The sequence below is a fragment of the Micromys minutus genome (genome assembly GCF_963924665.1).
Source record: "Micromys minutus genome assembly, chromosome: 3".
NCBI classification, from domain to species: Eukaryota; Metazoa; Chordata; class Mammalia; order Rodentia; family Muridae; genus Micromys; species Micromys minutus.
The window spans coordinates 97,615,792-97,639,717 of NC_137972.1; the positions used below are offsets into that span (position 1 = coordinate 97,615,792).

Here is a 23,926-nt window from a genome sequence, read left to right on the forward strand (position 1 = left end):
TTGCCTATGGACCCAGAGGCAGCAGGACAGCCACCTTGCCTATGGACCCAGAGGCAGCAGGACGGCCACCTTGCCTATGGACCCAGAGGCAGCAGGACAGCCACCTTGCCTATGGACCCAGAGGCAGCAGGACGGCCACCTTGCCTATGGACACAGAGGCAGCAGAATGGCCACCTTGCCTATGGACCCAGAGGCAGCAGGATGGCCACCTTGCTGATGGACCCAGAGGCAGCAGGACGGCCACCTTGCCTATGCATTATTGCTGCCACAGCACTTCTGGGTAAAAATGCAGATAAATTAACTTTGGGACAGCATTTGATCATGGCTGCTCAACATGAAATTTTGATTGATGGCTCAGTAATGACTGCATGTTTCATTATCAGACATTACTAATCACCCCTGGCTGAGTTAGTTTTTAGCCACCTGTTTCCTGAACCCTGTGCCTCTCCCACCTGACCCTGATTTATACTGTCTACTCAATCAATGTGATGCGGATCTGCTCAGGTACACAATACCAACCTGGCTTGAGAGACTCTTCTCTGTCAGAGATAGAGCAGACCTAGTTTACAGACAGAAGCACCTTCTTCATCCATGAGGGTCAGAGGAGAGCAGGGGAAGCGATGGCAACAGAAATTGAGGTAATCTACACTAAGACTCTTCTTCGAGGCACTTTTACTCAAAGAACCAAGCCTTTTTAATAATCTTAACACAGTCCCTCATCATGGCAAAAGACTGGCTATTAACATCTGAAGGGTCAGCTATATATGTATTTATAACTCCTCATGTGCATGGAGCCATTTACCTGAAAAAAGGGCTCCTAACAGTAGAAAGAAAAACTATAAAAATAAAGATAAAATTCTACAGGGTACCAAAAATATGACAATAGCTAGAGATAACAGCATGGCTGACAAGGCTGTTAAGGAGGTAGCCTGATTGGTCACTGTCCTACCTGAACCACCTAGAGTAACTGATATATGCAGAAGAAAAAGTTAAGTGAGCTGATGATGACTGACAGAGTAAGCTATTATTACCCATTTCTTTAACAAGAACTTTTCTCAGAAAAATCCACAGAGTCACACTCACATAGGAGGAAAATGAATGAAGGACAAAGTGAGGCAATCTAAGATGGCTTTCAAGGGTATACAGTGCATTCTTGAGGATATAATACAAACTCTAAACCTTGCCAACTAACCAACACTCCCAGAAAATCCAAACATACAAATTCTTGACTGAAATTAAGAGACCGGGTGCCTCCTGAAAAAAAAATGATTTTACAGATATCAATCAAGAAAGGCATGGCTCTAAATATCTGCTGGTACTTACGGACAGTTTCTCTGGATGTGCAGATAGACAGAAGTATTCCTAACCAAGGCTGAAACAGTATAGATAATGTACAAGAAATTAATGCAAGCAGTCATAGTTTTCAAGTGTTTATAATAAACCTAAAATACCTGGCAAAAGAAATAATAAGATATCAGTTTCATCAACAAATAAATACCTGTCTCACTAAGGTAGGGAAAGTAAAAACACCTAGAAGAAGCAGGCTAGGAGTCTTGAGAAATAGACTTTATTAATATCAAGCCTGGGAGATCTAGTTGCAAATATTTACTTTTTTTGTGTAGATCCATTTTCAGGATGGGTGGAGGCCTTTTCCACCAAACAAGAGATTGCCAAGGTGGCAAAAAAAATACTAAAAGAGATTTTTTCCCAGGTTTGGAGCACCTAAGGTAATAGAATCAGATAATAGCCTGGCTTCATATCTCAAGTAAGTCAGGGACTTGCTTAGAATGTGGGGACTAATTGGAAATTTCATTATGCATATCATCCCCAGAGTTCAGGACAGGCAGAAAGGATGAGTAGAACTTTAAAATAGACCTTAATGAAATTAGCCTTTGAAACTGGTAGGGACTGAATGATTCTCTTTCCTTTGCCATATATGTATGTGTGTGTGTACATATATTATCCCAGCCCCCATTTTACCCAAATTACAGTTAGCAGTACTACAAAACTGAAAGATTGCAATTTAATACCCAATAGTCTCATGAATATGTTTAGCATAAATTATATGGCCTCTGTGAAGCAGGCCCTGTCCCAGAACCACACAACTCTAGGAGACTGGGTCTATGTGAGGATATTTCACCAAGATGCACTTAAATTCAGATGAAAAAGACATTTTATCCCCCTGTTGACCACGCATCACCACCTGGATGCACTACATATGACAGACCTGCTTCTCCATTAAAGAAGAAGGCTACCTGGCTCCAGTGGTACCAAACTAGGGAGTTTAAAAGGACACGAAGCTCGTGAAGTTAAAGAAGACTCAGTCTCAGTCTTGTGTATCTTATATATGTACTGTATGTCTTGTATCCCAACCCCGATTATGAAAGTGCCCTAGCTGGACCCTTGATAATTTTACTTCTGATCTTGACCCCTGAACTTTAAACAGCTCATCAGCTTTTATAAGAGAATTTTAAGGTAATAATGTATACATATGGAAGAAGAGAAGTAAGGGTATAGTAAGGGTAAGTTAGAAGACGATGAACTTCAAGACAGAAGCTATGCTATAAAGGGGAGAAGGGGATGAAAGAGCCAGAGTTGGGGTCAATCTAACATCAGTGGAAAGATTCAACCACAAACCTCTGAGAACTAAAATCATTTCCTTCTAGGAAAATAAAGAAAGAAAGAAAAAGAAAAAGAAACTAGTTTAGTTCCTGGAACAGCTACAAGCTAAACTATTGAACAAGTCTACCTGTGACTCCCAAATGACCCCCTCTTTGATGGTACACTGAGTCAGTTAGAAATTTGTTTTGCTCTACCAAATGTGCAGAGTACCCTCCTGCCTAGTTAATATTGTTCAAGTTTTACCTCAATTGTATGAATTCTGCTCCAATTGTTTGAAAGTTATATAATCTCCTGTTAGAAACTGCTCAGAATTATCTCCCACTTAAAGTGGGACTACCCCAACATGTTGGAATAATTCAACTTCCTCTTGCTTTAACACTGATCGTTGCCTCTGTAAGTCTCCTTCAGGGGGGTCCCAGGAGAGGACCAATTCAAACCTCACATATTGAAAGGGCAACTATTAATTTTACATGGGCTAGCAAAAAACAGGATAGCAAGAACTTTGGAAGAAATCACATTCCCTGATATCAAGCTATGCTATGTAGCAATAGTGATAAATCTGCATGGTATTGATATAAAGACTGAAAGATCGGTCAGTGGAATAGAACTGAAAATATAGAAATAATCCAACACATATCTTTTTTTTATAAAGAATCCAAAAATATACAAATAAAAAAGATGTCGTTAATAAATGGTGCTAGTCTAACTGGAAGTCTGTATGTAGAAAAATGAATACACACACACACACACACACACACACACACACACACACACACACACACATATATATATATATATATACACATATCGACTTGCACAAAGGAGAAATCCAAGTGAATTAAGGACCTCAACATAAAATCAGATACACTAAATCTAATAGAAGACAAAGTGGGAGAAGTCCTCTAAACCATTGGGATGGGGGTGGGAAAATGTTTTTAAACAGAACGCCGATGGCTCTTTCTCTAAGAACAAAAATTGATAAATGGGACCTCATGAAGCCAAACAGCTTCTGTAAGGCAAAGGACAAAGCAAATAGGAAAAATAGTGATCCTGCAGGTTGAAAATAATGTTCACTAATTCCACATTTAGTAGACAACTAATATCCAAAATATATGAAGAACTCAAGTGGTACCAACCCAGAAAGAGAATTATGAACACATTTTTCTTATTAATATAGATGTAATAATTAGGCATAAGATGCCAGCAAATTAAATCCAAGAAACAATCAAAACACGATTAATTATGATAAATTTTAAGTATATCTCACAATAATAAGGTCAGTTCTAGCAACCTGATAGCCCTCAGACACTTAAATTGAGAGAAACTAAAAGTAATCCCAATAAAATACGGAATAAAACAAAGATATATATATCTATAGAGTATGGTTCTTAAAGTCTTATCTAAGCATGCAGAAGAATGCAAATCAATCTGTTCTTATCGTCTGGTACAAAGCTCATGTGCTTTGGATTAAAGACCTCCATATAAAATGAAGTACACTGAAACTATTAGAAGAGAAAGTGGGGAAAACCTTAGAAGATATAGGCACAGGGTAAGATTTTCTCATCAGAACACCAATGGCTTATACTCTAAGATCAAGAATCAACTAAAGGGACCTCATGAAACTGCAAAGTTTCTATAAGGCTAAGGACACTGTCAAGAAGACAACATTGCAGCCAACAGATTGAGAAAAGATCTTTACCAATCCAACATCTGTAGAGGGGTAGTATCCAATATATACAAGGAACTCAATAAGTTAGACTAGAGAGAAGCAAATAATCTTATTAAAAGTGGGGTACAGCACTGAACAAAGAATTCTTAACTGAAAAATATCTAATGGCTGAGAAGCACCTAAGGAAATGCTCAACATCCCTAGTCATCAGGGAAGTGAAAATTAAATGAACCCTGATATTCCACCTCACACCAGTCAGAATGGTTATGATCAAAAACTCAGAAGACAACAGATACTGGTGAGAATGTGGAGAAAGAGGAACACTCCTACACTGTTGGTGGGGTCATAAGCTGGTACAACGACTCTGGAAATCAGTCTGGCAGTTTCTCAGAAAATTGGACATAGTACTACCTGAAAACTCAGCTATTCCACTCCTGGACATATACCCCAAAGATGCTCTAACATATAACAAGAACACATGTTCCACCATGTTTATAGCAGCCTTATTTACAATAGATAGAATATAGAAAGAACCCAAATGTCCTTCAACAGAGGAATGGCTACAGAAAGTGTAGTTCACTAAAACAATGCAGTGCTACTCAGCTATTAGAAACAATGACTTCATGAAATTAATAGGCAAATGGATGGAATTAGAGACTGTCATCCTGAGTGAGGTAATTCAGTCACAAAAGGGCACACATGTTATGCAGTCACTGATAAGCGGATACTAGCCCCAGAAGGTTCTGAATATCCAAGAAACAATTCACAGACATGATGAAGCTCAAAAAGACAGAAGGCTAAAATGTGGATGCCTCAGTCCTTCTTAGAAAGCAGAACAAAACTCTCACATGAGAAAATGCAAGATCAAATAAAGAAACAGAGAATGAGGAAAAGATCATTCATAGTCTTCCTCATATAGGGAAATACCACACATGCAGCCACCAAAACCAAGCACTATTGCTGATGTCACAAAATACATAGTGGCAGGAACAAGATAGAGATGCCTCCTCAGTAACAGGGACCCCAATGAAGGTGCTAAAGAAAGGACTGAAGGAGTTGAAAGGGGTTGCAACTTCATGGGAAGAACAACATTTTCAACCAACCAAACCCTCCAAAACTCCATGGACTAAAACACTAACCTATGAGCACACATTGGGAGACCTGTTGACTCAGTTTCATATTGAGCTGAAAAATGTCAGTGTCTGGCATCAGTGTAAAAAGAGGCCTTTGGTTCAGAAAGGACACATTTTCCCTATGTAGGGGAATGCCAAAGAAATGAGGTGGAAAGGGTGATTTGGAGGGAGTGCACCTTTGAGAAGGCAAATGGATAGGGAGGTGGTATAGGAGCAGGGCAGGGCAGGGAAAAGGGATAACATCTCAAATGTCAATAAAGTGCATCTAATAAAAACAAAAGAAAAAAAATCTTATTTAGTGCACTAAAGTAATTGGAGGAGACAAAGAGATATAGCCTTTGTGACCTCAAAAATTTTACCAGAAAACACCTAAAGTTGAAACAAAAATATTAAGCAAAATAGTTACATAAAAAATTAAACCACAAAATTTAGTAACATACAAATGGCATACAAATAAAACATACAAATGAGAAACAGACTGGCAAAATAATTTGGAAAACAACAGTGATCACAATACCCCACAATAATATCTATTTCATATATATATATATATATATATATATATATATATATACTTATATACTTCTTATATAAGAAAAACCTCAAATCTTTGAAGAAAGAATTGAACAAAAGATCAGAAGATGGAAAGATTTCTCAATCACATAAATCAGAATTAGTATAGTAAAAAAAACCATCTCCCTGAAAGTATTGGACATATTTAAACAACCCTCACCAAACATTCACCAAAATTCTTTACAGAACTTTAAGTAATAATTTTCAACGTCATATGAAAACATTAAAAAACCAAGAATAATAAACAACAATTAGCATCACCTTTATTAGGAAGTTCTAAGTGTTAGAACTTTACCAGGAAGTGCCTCGAGGATAGCAGAGCAAATGTCATTGTTTCTTTCTACAATGTCAAAATTTATTAAGATTCAATAACTTCACAAGGTTTAATAGTTTCTGTGTCAAAAAAATTAATCAAATCTATAGTGAAACTTTTCTGTAAAAAATAGCATTTGTTAATATAAGACTGTTAGGGTTGCATTAATTATATTGATTTAATGTTGTATCACAATTTGTTTAAAGGGTCAGTGAACTCACTTTTCATTTATTTTACGAGGGATAAAAATGAGAGGGAGGGGATGGGGCTGGGGGAAGGGAATAACATTTGAAATGTAAATGCAGAGAATATCCAATAACAATTTAATTAAAAAATAATTACCTGTTTAAGGAGAAATGAACCATAATTTGGCTCTGTATTAAAGCTGTTAGAACTGTGTCTGGAATCTAATAATTAACCAATAAATAAAATAAAATTATCATTTAATAAAGAATATACAAGTAAAATCTATTCTTCACCACTTATGGTTCAGGTAAAGTGAGGAATAGAATTTTACTTTTCTATTTCTCATTTTTTTCTTTGCTTTGTTTGCTTAAGTCTTCAAATAAAGGGGAAGACATGTTGTTTTTTTTTTTTCTCTCCCTCTCTCTTTTTTGTCTTTACATGTCTATATTGTCAACATTTGTATTTATTTATCTTACCATATTATATTGTTTTAACCATCAACCTCCACTTTTGAAGAACTGGGGAAGGAAAACAATTTTCATGAGTAAATCTTCCTTATGTCACAGAATGCTCTTTCTGACATCTTCTCAAATTTCTTTAAAGGTAACAGAAAGCTGACTACTTTCACTCACTGGAAGGCTGAAAAAGTAAATCATTTCCTACTTAACTGTAGAAATGTTTCCTTACCAAGATTGTTATCCTTTCTGGTTGCTGTTTGCATTTCTGTAGTATTTAGCCTTATTTAAATGTGTTCTGCAAATTCCCACTTATGTACATGTTAATTTTACACTACTGCAAGTTTATGCATATTCTATCTGTATAAAATCTTACTATTAAATACTTGTTAATAGTTGTTAATTTGTGAATTATATAATTTATAATGTTATAAGAAGGTAATAGGTTTCTATATGATAGTCTTATTTTTACAGTAATAAAATAATTATGACCCTGTAAAAAAGTGAAATGAGCAAAAAGAAATTAGGAACCACGACTTAAAATTGAAAATAATGTTTCTTACAGAAATTATTAGAAATTTTATACTAATTCCAAGCCAATTTATTTAAGGATTACTTTTATGATATTCAGCTCAACTATTCTAATGGCAACTTTTAAAATGAAATATTTATCTAGATAAAATGCAAAATGTACAATTACACTGGCATACAATGATGATAAAAATACTTTAATGATGCTCTTAATTTTTACTCATAACATTTTATAGATTGTATAAAAATTTGTAATTACTACCTATCTTTGCAGAAAAAAATTTCCTGATTTCGACTTACTAGTTGACCTCTGGTACACTTAAAATTCTTCGTATTTTAAGCTTTTTAAAGCTGAATGCAAAAATAAACATACATTAGCATGTTAACATGTAAATTTATTTTTTATCTTTAAAGAACATTAATTTATAAATACAGTTTACCTTAAATTAAAATCACTCAAATTTATTAACATAAATGTTTCATTTGTAGTCATTTTATATATCTCTGTATCTTGGAGTCATGTAAACATTTCTTAGTCATATAAAAAGATACGTAAACACAAATATATGCATATGCCCACACAGACACAGACACACACACACACACACACACACACAGAGAGAGAGAGAGAGAGAGAGAGAGAGAGAGAGAGAGAGAGAGAGAGAGAGAGAGAGAGAGAGGACACCAATGAACAGAAACTTCTTACAAAAAAAAAAGTTGCTAGGAGAAACAGTTTAAGAAAGATTATTGTTGACACCATTCAAGTAAAGAGGGCCTTGTTCAAGTTGCTACTGAAATAAGTCTTAATTCAGGAATTGCATGTAAGGATCTAAAGTCTATGATTTGATTATAGGAATATATGTGATGGTAAAAGAGAAAAAGAAGTCCAACTACTTCTGTTTGAATCAGATGAAACCTACCAAGCATCCAAATGTTGTAGTGATTCAGCTTGCAACAGATTTAGTTTCATAAAAAATTAACATGTTATTTGAAAATAAAATGTCTCTAATGAGTATAAGAACTTAAATGAATGATTTTATTAACTGTATATTTAAAATTTAGTGAATCAAAGCCTTAAATACTCTATATACTGCCACTTCTAAAATTTCTCTTTTTAAACTAAAATTATCTTCTAAGTACTAAGCCTTGTTTGATATCTAACATAATTTTGAAAACATTTACAAAGCTTAATGCTAAATCCTTCTTGCTAATTCTTTTACTTCTCTGTTTCCATACCTTCTTCTACACATTTAATCTTAGAAACTCAGCACATTTCTTCTTCATAGAACTGAAAGCGACCATAATCGCTACATCATTCTCCAAACTTTGCTAACAATATTTTACTACCATTTATAATGCAATATTTCAGAAGGCTGCCTCTGAAATTTCTGCCTAAATAAAAGTTCAAATTTATTTTTGAATACTCTGTAATAGATCATTTTCAACAATTGTCTAACACTAGAAACTGTATGTAATCCCTCTTCAATACTTTCTAGACTTTTCTATCACCCTAAGGGAAGTTTGGTTTAAGCAATCTCTTTTAAAGATTAGTTTTTGTCAAGTTCTGTGAACGACTTATGTGTTAATGTCAAATCTCTCTCTCTCTCTCTCTCTCTCTCTCTCTCTCTCTCTCTCTCTCTCTCTCTCTCTCTCTCTCTCTCACTCTCTTTCTCTCTGTGTCTGTGTGTGTGTGTGTTTATGTCTGTGTCACAGAATTAAATTAGTCAGTTTAACCTATGTTCTCATTTATACTGGCAGGGTTTGAAGCCCATTAAAGATTTTATATATATTCAAATACTGTTAAAACGAATCCCTTTGAGTCACTGTATCTTCCTAGTTGTATATCATTTCAATGGCCATGGCTATCTGTGGTCCAACTCAGTATACATTTCCTAGTGTAGTATATTTCACGTTGTGGATGCTAAATTAGATAAGTATAAGGGGTGCTAATGAATAAGCTAAGCAGGTAACTGCACTTGTTGCCCAAACTGAATTACTTAAATTTAATTCCTATCATATGCATGAAACAGGAGAAAACCAATTCCAAATATTCATTTCATTTCCTAATTTTCACATGAGGACTGTGATAAGCCGTTCTCTCTATACCATTTGTAAAAACAACAATAATAAAAACTTATAATGCATAAAATGTAGGTGAAGGCATGGTTCAATCAGTTTATCTTCATTCTTCGCCAGTATCCACTTAAAGATTTTATGACCTGAGGGGTCAGAATGTAGGCCCCCAGTTCTATTCCCTTATTTGGACACTTCTTTCCCCTGTGGCTGATACATGCTTAGGCTGTTTAGAGCCTGTTCACTATCAATCAAAGATGATAATCCTCTACTTTAAAAAAAGACATCTGGTAAATATAAACCCTTTCATTCACTAAAGCAACTGTGTTCAAATTTATATACATAAATATGCATATATATGCAAGAGGCTGAATATAACTAATAATACTCATGAACTGTGCAACTTTGTGAAAATAAGTCTTGAGGAAATTATCATTCATTATCATTAAGCATCAAGGGCTGGAGAAAGGACAGGAATTAAGAGGGGGCAGTATTAAGTACTGGAGAGGACAGAAAAGAGGTACAGAGGGTGAGCAAAGCAAATAAAAATATGTAGTTGGGGGGAGAATGTGGAAATGGCAATGCCCACTGGAACGTCTCAGATGCCAGGGAAATGAGAGGTTCCAAGGACCCAGTGGGGATGAATTTAGCAGAGAAGGGGGACATAGAACCTGTAGAGATTACCACCAGTAGATAGACAGAGACTCTGCTCCAGGGATGGAGCCACATGCTCATTTCAAAGTTTTTAACCTAGAAATGTTCTTTTCCAAAAGAAGAACAGGGACAAAAATTACGAAGAGACTGAAGGAAGAGCCACCAATGGACTGCCCCATATGGCGATTCATCCTTTCTGCAGACACCATACCCAACATTGTTGCCATTGCCAAGAGGCACTTGCTTACAGGAAGCTGATGTGGCTTTTCTTCGCGAGGTTCAGGTAGCAACTGGCCAATGCAGATGTGGATTCTTGGAGCCAACAATCAGAATGAGCTCAGAGACCATCACTAGGGAACTGACCGAAGAATGGGAGGAGCTTCGGAGGTTCATAACATCATAGGAAGAACAACATCAGCTGGTCAGACTACCCAGAGATTTCATGGAATAGACCACCAACCAAAAAATGTATAGGAAAGGATCAATAGCTCCAGATATATATGTAGCAAAGGATGGCCTTTACTGACATCAGTGGGAGGAAAGGGCATTGGTCCTGAAAAAGTTTGATGGCCCAGTATAGGGAGAAACTGGAGTGGTAGGGCAAGAGAATGTTGGTAGGTGGGTGAGCACCCTTATAGTGGCAATAGGGATGGAGGAGAAGATTGTGGAATGGGGGGCTTGGGTAGGAGTAACTGGTAAGTGGGATATCATTTGAGATGCAAATGAATAAAATTGTTAATAAAACTAAAAACAAAAAAGAACTGACTGGCAACAATAAAAAAGTTTATAACAATATTTACACATTCAGAATATTTGATACCAGAGAATATATAAAATTTAGTCAAAATGTTGGACCTAAGTTTTTATGCTCTTTTTATTTTATTGACAAATACCTATGCAATAATCACCACTGAAATGGTGACTTGAAAACACCTTCTGTTCAAATATGTGCTGTGCAGTATAATTATGTATAACCATAATTATTAAAAGTAGAGTTAAGAACAGAATTGAAAAATGGAGGATTTTTCTTAAAATTGTTTGGAAAATAACTTATAATAAACTTACTTTATCCTAGATAAAATAAAAATCAAATTGTTTATGTGAAAAGTAACTTAGTTTCTCTAAATTTACAAAATCATAGATGTTTCATTTATTAACACAAAAAGTATGAAAAAACTAAGATCATAGAGTCTTAGAAGTTATGATTCTGGGTGTCTATTTTGAGTCAATTCAATTATTAAATTTAATTAATCTTTAAAATTATATATACATAACGATTTTGCTTAACTTGCACTCACTAAAAGTATTGGGAGTTAATAGTTTATTTTAAATTTAGTCAACTTTATTGATGAGTATGAACCTTAATGTGATCCAGGTACATGTTGGCTAAATTGACTCATTTATCACTTCAGTATTTATTGCCTTGTTATAAATCTTCATTTTTCATGTTTTCTCCCTTAGTTAATGTTTTTGTCTTTACATAAAAGAAAGAAATGTTTTTCCCTCATTTACTCATTTACTTCTTATAATAAAAATGTCTATATTGTAGTTTTTATTTATAAATCAATAAGATATATTTATGGAGTACATTTTTTATCAAATTTGATTTGCTCAAATCCAAGCCACCACCAGTACTGTTTAAATTTGGTAAGTTATTCAATGTTTAGTTAATCAACCGAATATTATATATCCTCTTACTTATACATTGGTGCTATTAGATATTGAACAGGTGGGGTAAAATGCTTAGTGATATGTTGCAGTCTATCTATCTATTGATCTTTCTATCATCTATCTATGTATCTGTCTGTCTATCTATCTATTTATCTATCTATCTATCTATCTATCTATCTATCTATTTTTACCCATCTTCCCAATTATGCTAATATTTTTAGATTTTAAAGTTATTTCTGAATTGCACCTTGATGTTCATACTTAACTTTGTAAGGCTTAATATCCTATGTTGTGACTTCATTACTGAGACATTATATTTTGTGAAATAGTTTTATATAAATTTTGCATATATTCAAAATAAAATATCTTTTTCTGAAATAGTCATATAAAATTCTGTTAAAACATTTGTTTTAATACCTCTTATTTCTTGTCAAGGGCATATTAATTAAGCTACAGTTTTTATGATGTATCATACTTCATGTATTCACCTTCAAATATGTTTATGTCTTTATTAAAATATATCTACAAATTGTAATAGTAAATTTATAATTGGGTATTTAAAAACAAAACAAAATTTAATGTTAAAATAGCTATTTTAAATCAATTTGTGTTTACTGTGGTTACTGGGAGTTGTATTTAAAATCTTTCAAATTTTTTCTTTTGTAGGCAGAATACAATTCAATTTTTCTTTTATTTTTCTTTTTTCTTTACTAGAAGAATGACTCTTGGGAAATACATGGGTATTAAAACTATAAAACTAGAAACACCTCTACTATGCTTAGTCTGATATACAGAATTGACATATACTTTATCTATATATCTGCATTCATCATGTGAATTTAAAACAGTAGATAGCAGGGAAAGAAAGACATTGAAGTGAATGTGTAGGAGAAATTGGTTAAAAGCAGAGGTGCACTTCTAGGCTCCATCAGCACTGAGAGCTAGGACAGTCCTACTTGCAGAGATCTGAACTCACAGGAGTGCTCTCACCTCTAAGACCACAGATAAGTCTGTATATTTTCTCCACTGACGTCCAAAGAGAGATCCACCAGGAGCACACAGAGTGCAGAAATCATGGGGTTTCCTGGGACTGGAAACTAGGGCCCTCCCAATGCCATGGCGACCCAAAATCTACCCAAAATGAACTGACCGTCCAGGAGCACTCTCATCCCTAAGCCCATAGGCTTACAGGCCCACAGCAGGGACAAGCTCTAGTTAGAGGAAGTAAGACAAACTAACATTACAAATGACAAGATGGAAAGAAGATAGTGAAAGAACCAAAACAATAAAAAAAAGTCAACCTGGCAATATCAGAATCAAGTTGTCCCACCACAGCAAGTAGTAAATATGCCAACACACTGAAAAAATCAAAATTTTGACTTAAAATAATACCACGATAATGATAGAGGACTTTAAGAAAGATGTGAATAACTCCCTTAAAGAAATAAAGAAGAACTCAAGTAAACAAATAGAAGCCCTTAAAGAGGAATCAAAAAAGCCCCTTAAAAAGCTACAGAAAAACACAACCAAACAGGTGAAAGAATTTAGCAAAATTATCCAGGATGTAAAAGTGGAAAAAGAAACAGTAGTAAATTTATCACAAAAAGATACAACAATCCAGTACACAATGAGAAGGCCAAACCTAATGATTATAGCTGAAGAAGAGAGTGAAGATTCCCAACTTAAAGGACCAGTAAATATCTTCAAAAAATTTTTTTAAAAAAGAAAAACTTTGCTAACATAAAGATATGTACATAAAAATAAATAATCTTACAGAACTCCAAATAGATTGGCCCTAAAAAACAATTCCTTCTAACACATAATAGTCAAAATAACAAATGGACAAAATAAGTAAAGAATAATAAAAGCAGGAAGAGAAAAAAAAAAGGTTGTGTAATGTATAAAGGCAGACCTATTAGAATCATACCATATTTCTCAATGCAGAATAAGAAAGTTAGAAGATCCCGGAGAGATATCATGCAGACCCTAAGAGAACACAAATGCCAGCCCACACTTCTATGTACATCAAAACTCTCAATTACCATAGATTAAGAAATCAAGGTATTTCATAAGAAAAACAAATTTAAACAATATCTTTCTGAAAGTCCAGTCCTACAAAAGATAATAGATGAAAATCTCCAACACAAGGAGGAAAACTATACTCTAGGAAAATTAAAAAAAAAAAAAAAAAGTCTTCTTGCCATAAACCCAAACTATAGGCACACAATCATACTTCTACCTCTAACAACAAAACAAAACAAAACAAAACAAAAACAAAAAAACTGAAACACCAATCAATACTACGTAATGTCTCTTAACATCAATGAACTCATCTCCCCAGTTAAATAAAAGGAGGATAAAAGACTAGATAGAAAAACAGGACCCAGCATTTTGCTCCATATAGGAAGCTCATCTCTGTGATAAAGACAGACACTACATCAGCATAAAAGGCTGGAAATTTTTTTTCAAGCAAATGGTCCTAAGAAACAAGCTGGAGTAACCATTCTAATAATGAATAAAATTGACATTTAACCAAAAGTTACCAAAAACATAAGGAAGGACATTTCATACTAATCAAAGGAGAAATCTATCAAGATAAACTCATAATTCTGAACTTCATGGTCCAAATGCAAGAGTACTCACGTACATAAAAGAATATTTTCTAAGCTCAAAGCACATAATAGAAGACACAATAATAGTGGGAGATGTCAACACCCAGCTCTCGTAAATGGACAGACCATAGAAACAGAAACTCAAGAGAGTAACAGCAAAATTAACAGAATTTATGAACTAATAGGATTTAGCAGATATCGGTAGAATATTTCATCCTAAAACAAAAGAACATACCTTCTTCTCAGAACCGCATGGTACCTTTTTGAAAATTGACCATACAATTTGTCACAAAGCAGGCCTCAAGAGATACAAAAAGATTAAATAATCCCATGCATCCTATCAGATTAACCATGGACTAAAGCTCTTCTTAAATAACGAAAAAGCAGGCAAACAAACTAACTAAAAACAAAAATCAAACAAAGAAAAGACAAGCAAACAAACAAAACAGAAAAGAACCAAACAAAGAATCAACAAAACCAGGAGCTGGTTCCTAAGAAAAATCTACAAGGTTGATAAACCCTTAGCCAGACTAACCTGAAGGTACATATACAGTATTCAAATTAACAAAATCAGAAATGAAAAGAATGACATAACAACAGGAACCGAGGAAATTAAAAAAATTATCAGATCCCACTACAAAAGCTTATACTCAACAAAACTGGAAAATCAAAAGAAATTGGAATATTTTTTAAACAGATCTCAGATACCAAAGTTACATCAGAATCAGATAAATTATCTTGACTGTTTCATAACTCCTAAAGGAATAGAAGCAGTCATTAAAATTTTTTCAATGGAAAAAAATGCCAACAACCAGATGGGTTTAGTGTGAAAAATTCTATCTACCTTTTAAATAAGACCTAATACCAATACTTCTCAAACTATTTCAACAAATAAAAACAGAAGGAACACTAAGCAAGTTGAATTTTGAAGTCACAATTAAACACATACCTAAACAACACAAACATCCTACCTAAAAGAGAACTTCAGACCAATTTCCCTGATGGATATCAATACCAAAATACTCAATAATTTATTTTTGCAAATTGTATCTAAGAACATATTAAACCAATAATATACCATAATAAAGTATGCTTCATTCCTGAGAAGTTGAGATGGTTCAATATATCCTTCAATATAGTAAGTATACTTTGTAAAAAAAAAAAAAAAAAAAAAAAAAAAAACTACCAAGAACACTTGATTTTCTTATTAGATATTTAGAAGTCATTTGACAATATTCAACACCATTCCATGACAAACTTCTTGGAAAGATTAAGAATGCAAGGCCCATACCAAAACATAGTTAACACATTAATAAGCAAATAAGTAACCAACATTAAACTAAATTGTGAGAAACTTGAATCAATCTCAATAAAATCAGGGTCTAGAGACAGCTGTCTCCTCTCACCCTATGTTTTCAGTAGGGTACTGAAAGATTTAGTCAGAGAAATTAGAAAACAACAGGAGATCAAATTGAAAACTAATTGAAAAGGAAGAAGTCAAAATATCAGTATTTGCAGATGTTATGATAGTATACTTAAGTGACAACAAAAATTCCACCAGAGAACTTCTACAGATGATAAACAACTTTATCAAAGTGAATGAATATTAAGTGAACTTGAGCAAATTAGTAACCTTTTCCTACTCAAAGGATAAAGAGGCTGGCAAATCAAATTAGAGAAATGACACTCTTCACAATAGTCACAAAGAATGTAAAAATAACTTGATGTGACCCTAACCAAGCAAGTGAAAAAATTGTGTGACAAGAACTTCAAGTCTCTGAAGTAGAAATCTACAAGGATCTAAGAAGATAGAAAGATCTCCGATGCTCATGGATTGGTAGGATTAATATAGTAAAAATGGTCATTTTACCAAAAACAATTTACAGGTTCAATGCAATCCCCATCAAAAATCTAACTCAAATTTTCATGGATTTGGAATGGGCAATTTTTAAATGTATTTGGAATACTAAAAAAAAAAAAAAAAACCCACAGGGTAGTGAAAACTATCCAGGAAATGAACACACAAACTGATGTTCACTTGATCTTTGACAAAGGAGCTAAAAATGTTTAATGAAAAAAAGACAGCATTCTCAATTAATGGTTCTTTTCAACTGTAAGACAGCATGTAGAAGAATGCAAATCAATCAATTATTATCTCATTGCACAAAGCTCAATTCCATAAGGATCAAAGTACAATACATGAAAGTAGATATACTGAAACTAATAGCAGAGAAAGTGGGAAAGAGCTTATACTATATAGACAGAGGGAAAAATTTCCTGAGCAGAACACAAATGACTTATGCTATAAGATCAAAAATCCACAAATGGGACCACATAAAATTGCAAATCTTCTGTAAGGCAAAGGAGTGTGTCAATAGGAAAAAATAGCAACCAAAACATTGGGAAAATATCTTTACTACATCAGACAGAGGCCTAATATCATATATATATATATATATATATATATATATGTATATATATATATATATATATATATATATATATATATATATATATATATATATACATATATATATATGTGAACTAGACTGCAAAGATTTAAATAATTCTATTCTAAACAAAGAATTCTCAACTGAGAAATATGAAATGCAAAAGAATCACCTAAGGAAACGTTCAACATCCTTAGTCATCAGGAATATGCAAATCAGAATATTCCTAAGATTCCATTTCACACCAGTTAGAAGGCTAAGATCAAAAACTCAGGTGACAGCAGATGCTGGTGGGGATATGGAGAAAAAGGAACACTTTATTTCTGATGGGATCTTAAGATGGTACAACCACTCTGGAAATCAGCCTCTTGATTCTTCAGAAAATTAAACATAGTACTACCTGTGGAAACAGCTATACCACTCTTGGGCATGTACCCAAAAGTTGCTCAAACATTTCTCAGGGACAAATGCTCTGCCATGTTCATAGCAGCCTTATTTATAATAGCCAGAAGTCATGTTTGATAACCAAAGTTCTGTTTTAAATCCTATACAAGAGGACTTATGCACTGCCAGTCCAATCAGCCTACTTGCCAGGCACTGTGAACCTGATATAAAGGTTGCTGTATCACCCCAGGTGGTAGTGCACCAAATAGTACAGTGGCTAGTCTTTGGTACAGCAAAGTGTAAGCAGCAAGCAAGCAGGATCAGGAGCCTGAGAGTAGACATTTCAGTAGATCCATAAGGTGTGGGTTGACCTTCCATCATTCTTATGGAATTCTCCTTTTCTTGGACCTCAAATGCAGGCAGGATCCACTCTCTCCTGGAAGTCTTAACTTGGGAATTCTGTATCCATATCCTGATCCACCTTAACAGCCATAGGCATCACAGTGTGAGGTTCATCCAGGGAGTTTACAGAGTCTTGTGGTTATGCCTGTTAACCTAGACTTCATCACCTGTTTCAATACAGTGGGGCTTATTGGGGAAGAGAAGACTAATAAAATTGGCAGATGTCAGGCCAAACTTTCTTCTGTACACTAGGGAGGGCTTCTGAGTATTGCAAAATCTTATGTTGCTCATATTCAGCTATCAAGCTAGAGGTTAGAAAGCATGGGAATCTCCCATTTAGGGTGTCAAGGAGGTGATACATAGAGTATAGAGGGTGCTTCCAGCTGTATCTGAAGAATAAGGTAGAACTGTGTTAGAGATTGAATTATCTGAGAGATGAATGTTGGTTTATTGACAGACAAAGCACAGGAGGAAGAGCATACCTAGATATGACATGTTCCAGAACCTTTATTTCCACTAAGTTGGCAGTCTCGTTTGTAGGGTGGTCATCTACACATCCTGAAAATGGTATCTATAAGAACTGGCAAAAACTTACATCCATATTTCCTGGTTTTATTTCTGAATAATCTGCTTCCCTATTAGTCCTTGGTCATTGACCCTTAATTCTTATTTCTAGAGCACCCCTTGGTTGAGTATTGAGAAGTTAAGAGCCTGGCAGGTGCCACAGTCTGAGATCACCTGATCAACCACCTGTTCTAAGTCAAATATTTTGTACCTTGACCCTCATAGCGATTTCTTCACTTTTCAGTGACCCAGGTGTGATAAATCTGATGGCTGAGTTGCTTAGCAACCTGCTTATGTAGAATGATGCAGCTTTCAGAAGTCAGAAACCGCCTGTCATTCTCATAAACTCTTTGGCGTCATGCCTGATGTCATTTGTCTTCATCAGAATATTTAGGGGTGGCTGAGAGTTGTGGGTAGTGGAAGCTTAGGTGGCCTCTCTTTCAGCTTTATCAACTAGACTATGCTTTTGAGTTATATATATATATATATATATATATATATATATATATATATATATATATATATATATATATACATACACACACACACACACACACACACACACACACACACACACACACATATATATATATATATATATATATATTATTTCTGATGCCCAGGACAATGAATTATGGCCACTTTGATAGGAAGCCATAATGCCTCCAATAGAGCAAGTATTTCTTCCTCATATTTGATGGTTTTTTCTCCAACGGACAATAATCACTTCTTTCCATACATAAAACCATGTACATGAGCCATAGAAAAAACACATCTACTTTCAGTATAAATGTTAGCTTTGGCTACTTTTGCCAGTTTTAAAGCCTGGCTTAGAGCCTATAGTTAAGCTTTCTGGGCTGATGTTTCCAGTGGCAAAGCAGTTGCCCAAATGACAGAGTCCAAGTTCATTACTGCCACCTCTACATAGCTGATTCCATTTTGGATGAAGCTTCTCCAACCAATAAGTAGATGCGTTCTGAGTCTGGCCAGAGTATGTCAGTCTAATCTGGAATGATGTTCTTGATGTGTCCCAGAACTGTGGTACTGGAAATCTGAGGATGGGTTAAGTAGCAGGGTGGCTGGGTTTAGAGAAGATGATGGCTTATATCAAGTTTTAGGGTTATTCAAAAGTAGTGCATAAAAGAACATCAGTCTGGCATCGGGAAGTCAGGGGAGGGAGGAGCTGTTTTACCTTCTGCCTATGCAAGCTGGCAAAGGCAGTAGTGAATAGAGTACAAGGAGAGAAACAGAGATCCTCCTGTGCAACAGAAATGGGAAGCAAAGTAAGGGACTGATGCCGAACATCTTTTAAAAAAAGAAGAAGAGGAGGAGGAGGCAGAAGGACTGAAGCAAGGAAGGAAGCTGAGAAAGAAAATGAAAGATAGATAGATAAATAGAGAGAGAGAGAGAGAGAGAGAGAGAGAGAGAGAGAGAGAGAGCGAGAGAGAGAGAGAGAGAGAATGTTCATAGAATAAAGTCTCAGGTAAACAGAGGGCTTCTCAGCAAGTCAACAAGGTAGTCCTCCCACTTGGTCCAGGTGACCCCAGCCTCATAAAGTAAATCTTCATCCAGCAAATGATTGGGAGACAGAATGTCTCTTCAGGACATGCTACATTACAGGTGGGCCATTCTTTCTTACAAAAGATACGTTTTCAGGGACAAACAAACAGAGGCAAGTCTCCTGTGACTCCTCAAAATTCTTAAAATAGTTCAGGACTAGGTTCAGTAAGGTGCTTTGTACCTGCCCATATTAGACAGGGGGGAGTTTACAAAAGGGGAGAAAAGTACAAAAATCTGCACAGACACAGAAGGACATTCTCGGGAAAATAAAATGAAAATTCTGTCTCAGATGGTTTTCCTTCCTGTGCATGGCAGGCCCATAAAGCTACATTCAGATTAGAATTCAAATGAGAACTAGAAGGTTCTTTTGATTTTGGTATGGGGTCGGGATCATCCTCTGTAGTCCCTGGCCGGGTGACTAAAAGAGTCTGCTTTGTCCCTCTTGGCCTCCAGGTTAAACCCAAAACAGCAACAGAGATTACATTTGAAACAGAATCACAGAGATAGACAAGGTAAAAGAAAACTGTGTGGGTGACTGTACTGGAATGGCTAGACTTTTGCCAGAAAGGCTGGACTTCTGCCAGAGCACAACCAGACTAATCAAAAATGCCAAGGCCTAAAATCCAAGGTACACAAAGAACTCAAGAAGCTAGACACCAGAGAATCAAAAAACCCTATTAAAATGGGGTACATATCTAAACAATAAGTTCTCAGTTGAGGTATATCGAATGGTTGAGAAACATCTAAGTAAGTGCTCGACATCCTTAGCCATCAGGGAAATGCAAATCAAAACAAACCTGAGATTCCACCTCACAGCAGTCAGATTGGTCAAGATCAAAAATTCAGATGATAGCAAACGCTGGTAAGGATGCAGAGAAGGAGGAATACTTCTCCACTGCTGGTGGGATTGTAAACTGGTACAACCACTCTGGAAATCAGTCCGGCAGTACCTCAGAAAACTGGACATAGTACTACCTGAAGAACCAATTATTCCACTTCTGGGCATATACCCCAGAGAAGCTCCAACATACAACAAAGACACATGCAGCACAATGTTCATTGCAGCTCTATTTATAATAGCCAGAAGCTGGAAAGAACCCCGATGTCCTTCAGTAGATGAATGGATACAAAAATTGTGGTACATTTACACAATGGAGTGCTACTCAGCTATCAGAAACAATGACTTCATGAAATTCTTAAAGAAAATGGATGCATCTAGAGAATATCATCCTGAGTGAGATAACCCAGTCACAAAAGAATAGATATAATATGCAGTCACTGATAATTGGATACTAACCCCAGAAAGCTCTGAACACCTCAGAAACAACTCACAGACTATATGAATTTCAAGAAAAACCAAAGGCCCCCCCCCAAAAAAAAAGAAAATGAAAAACTATTAAAAACTATTATGCTTAATCTTTATAAACCAAAAAAACTTTGACTACTTCCAGGTTACATCTTGTTTTAAATGTACTTTATGCTCATCGTAACTAGTAAGATTTTAACCTTTAAAAAAATCAAGTACTAAAAAAATGTATTCATATACTTTTATGCAAAAATGCTTAAAATCTGTACATCTATCTTTTCTTTAAATAAAGTTGTTCAATTAATAAAAAAATAGTATTAACGACATTAAAATTGCCAAGTAGGAAGTTTGCTGAGGGCGAAGTGGTCAAATGTTGAAGGCCTAGGAGCTCCCTTTATTATGAAGTAGAAATTCTGAGCCATGACAACAACTCCCAGCTCTACACTGTAAAATACAAAGTTGGCACCGAGCTAGAACAGCAGGAGTGTGATATCATGCCTTTAAAATCCTTTAAGCAAAGAAAAAGTGGCTCAAATTCCAGCTCTCCTTCAAGACGCCACGGCAGCAGTTCAAGAACATGCTTCCACTCACCCTCCTGATCCCCGTGTAGAGAACCTAAAGGTTCCCGGAGAGTCGTCTCTGCTTCCCACCAGAATCACATCAAGGTAAAGGAGATGAAGAGGGAAATTTTCCAAGTTAAGTTGACTCCGCTTGTGTTGAAGCCCTTTGGAAACAGCGTCAGCGTGTAAAACGCAGAGTTGGAGCACAGGGAGAAGAATGCCGCACCGCATAAAAACACGCAGAAAAGAGTCATCTTGTCAACAGAAGACAGGTATATAAGTACACGGTGCAGCCTTCGACCCAGAAAAGAAGAGGCCAAAGCCATAAAAATAGAGTCCAAGGAACAAAACCTTGTCACCAAAGGACCTACATCCTTGGGAACCTTTCAAATGACCACTCCAGAGAAGAAGAACTTGGGTGGAGTTTGAAGGAGGCCTGCCTGCCTGTGTGTTCCTGCAGCTGCTGCAGTACCTGCAGAAGGAACCTGGGCTGCTCCGGGCTCGCTCCACCCCTGCCAGCTCTGCATGAGCTGTGGGAACCCAGAGTGCGTGGCATTTACCTCCTCTGGCTTCTCGCACAAGCCCTCTTCTACCTTTTACCAGTTGGGAAAGTTGTAGATACAGTGCCTCTTGTTGATGAAAGACTCAAGTACAGACAGAACGACCTGCTTGCCTTCATCCTGATATCAGCAGCAGTGGGAACAGCTGTGTAACCTAACCCTAACCTGTACACTGACTCCCTGCAGTTTGCCCTGACACCTACCGTGTTTTCAGTGGTCCTGAGTGTTTATTTCAATGCCTGCTCTTGGAAAGCCCCCAGGGATGAGCTGTCTACCTGTCAGTTGTGGAAGTGTCATCTATGACTTCTTCATCGGCCGTGAGTTGAAGCCTCAACTTGGTGCTTTTGACCTCAATTTCTTCTGTGAATTGTACCCTGGATTGACTGGATGGATGATTGTTAACTTGGGGATGCTTTTGGCTGAAGTGAAAGTACAGGAACGTAGTGCTCGGTCCTTGGCAATGATCTTGGTGAACAGCTTCTGGCTCTTGCATGTGGTGGACGTCCTCTGGAATGAGGAAGCATTGCTGAGCACCATGGACATCTTCCACGATGGCTTGGGCTTCATGCTGGCCTTTGGGGATTTAGTGTGGGATTCATTTACTGAAAATCTTCAGGCCTTTTACTGGACAGTCATCCCCATGAGTTGTCCTGGACATTGGTTTCTGTCATTTCTCTGAAACTGCGTGGATATGTAGTATTCTGTTGTGCAAACGCTCAGAAAAATGCTTTCCAGAAGAATCCTACTGCTTCACTACAAACTTTGCACATTTAAAGACCATTCATTCTTTGACAGGAAAGTGTCTGCCGGTTTCTGGATGGTGAGGCTTTGTTCGACATCCCAATTGCTCGGGTTATCTCATCATGGCTCCTCAATGGTCCCTCCCACGTGGCTTATTCATGAGAGGCCCGTGACAAAAACCGTTGCCAGAGAAAGTATGGCCTAGCCTGGGAGACATACTGTCAGGGTTCTTCTCCCTACAGCATATTCCCCTACATTTACTGACCTGTGCTGTGTGCCCCGCAGCTCACACCTCTGCCAGAAACAAGGAAAAGTTCAAATGAACTAACCTGATGCACTGACAAGATCTCTAGGTTTGATTGAGTCAGGACTATAGAGCTAAATAGTACATCTTTTAATGTAGCTGAATTTATTCTTATTAAAGTATGGCAGTTGATGTAAGGAAATACAAAGGTGGGATAATTTCCTTATTAACAGAAACATTTAAATCCCTAAAACTCTGAAGTTTTATTTTTGTAGGTTTTTTTTTCGTTTTGCACTTGATTATTTTTTTAATTTGAACCCTTAAAGTACATCTATGTTTCATTGTGCTAAAAAAATTCTCTTTAAGTCAGTTTATTAGTCTATAAATCAAGCAAAAACCTGCCCAATATTGATGGTATATCTGAAGAATAAGGGTAGATGTTGTAGGACCAGTTTAAGGAAGATTATTCATAGAAGTGAGTCCACTCCAGCTTTAAGAGTGCATTTGGAAATGGAAACATATAAACTACTTTTATGTAATATATGGTGACTTGAGGTTTTTCTGTACAGATTTTAAATGTGAGATAATTGTCAGAAAGTAAGCAGTTTTTAACAAAATATTTTCAGTGTTTGAAATTAAGTTTTTTAAAGTAGTGTGAATTTG

The 23,926-nt window shown here is 35.9% G+C and overlaps 1 pseudogene across 1 annotated transcript; it reads left to right on the forward strand.

Moving 5' to 3' along the window:
• Positions 1-620: 620 nt before the first annotated feature.
• On the forward strand, positions 621-23,283 carry LOC308418974 (delta(14)-sterol reductase LBR-like; annotated as a pseudogene). Its single transcript has 3 exons — positions 621-638; positions 2,161-2,267; positions 21,451-23,283. The product of its transcript is annotated as a delta(14)-sterol reductase LBR-like (transcript).
• The last annotated feature ends 643 nt before the right edge of the window (positions 23,284-23,926 follow it).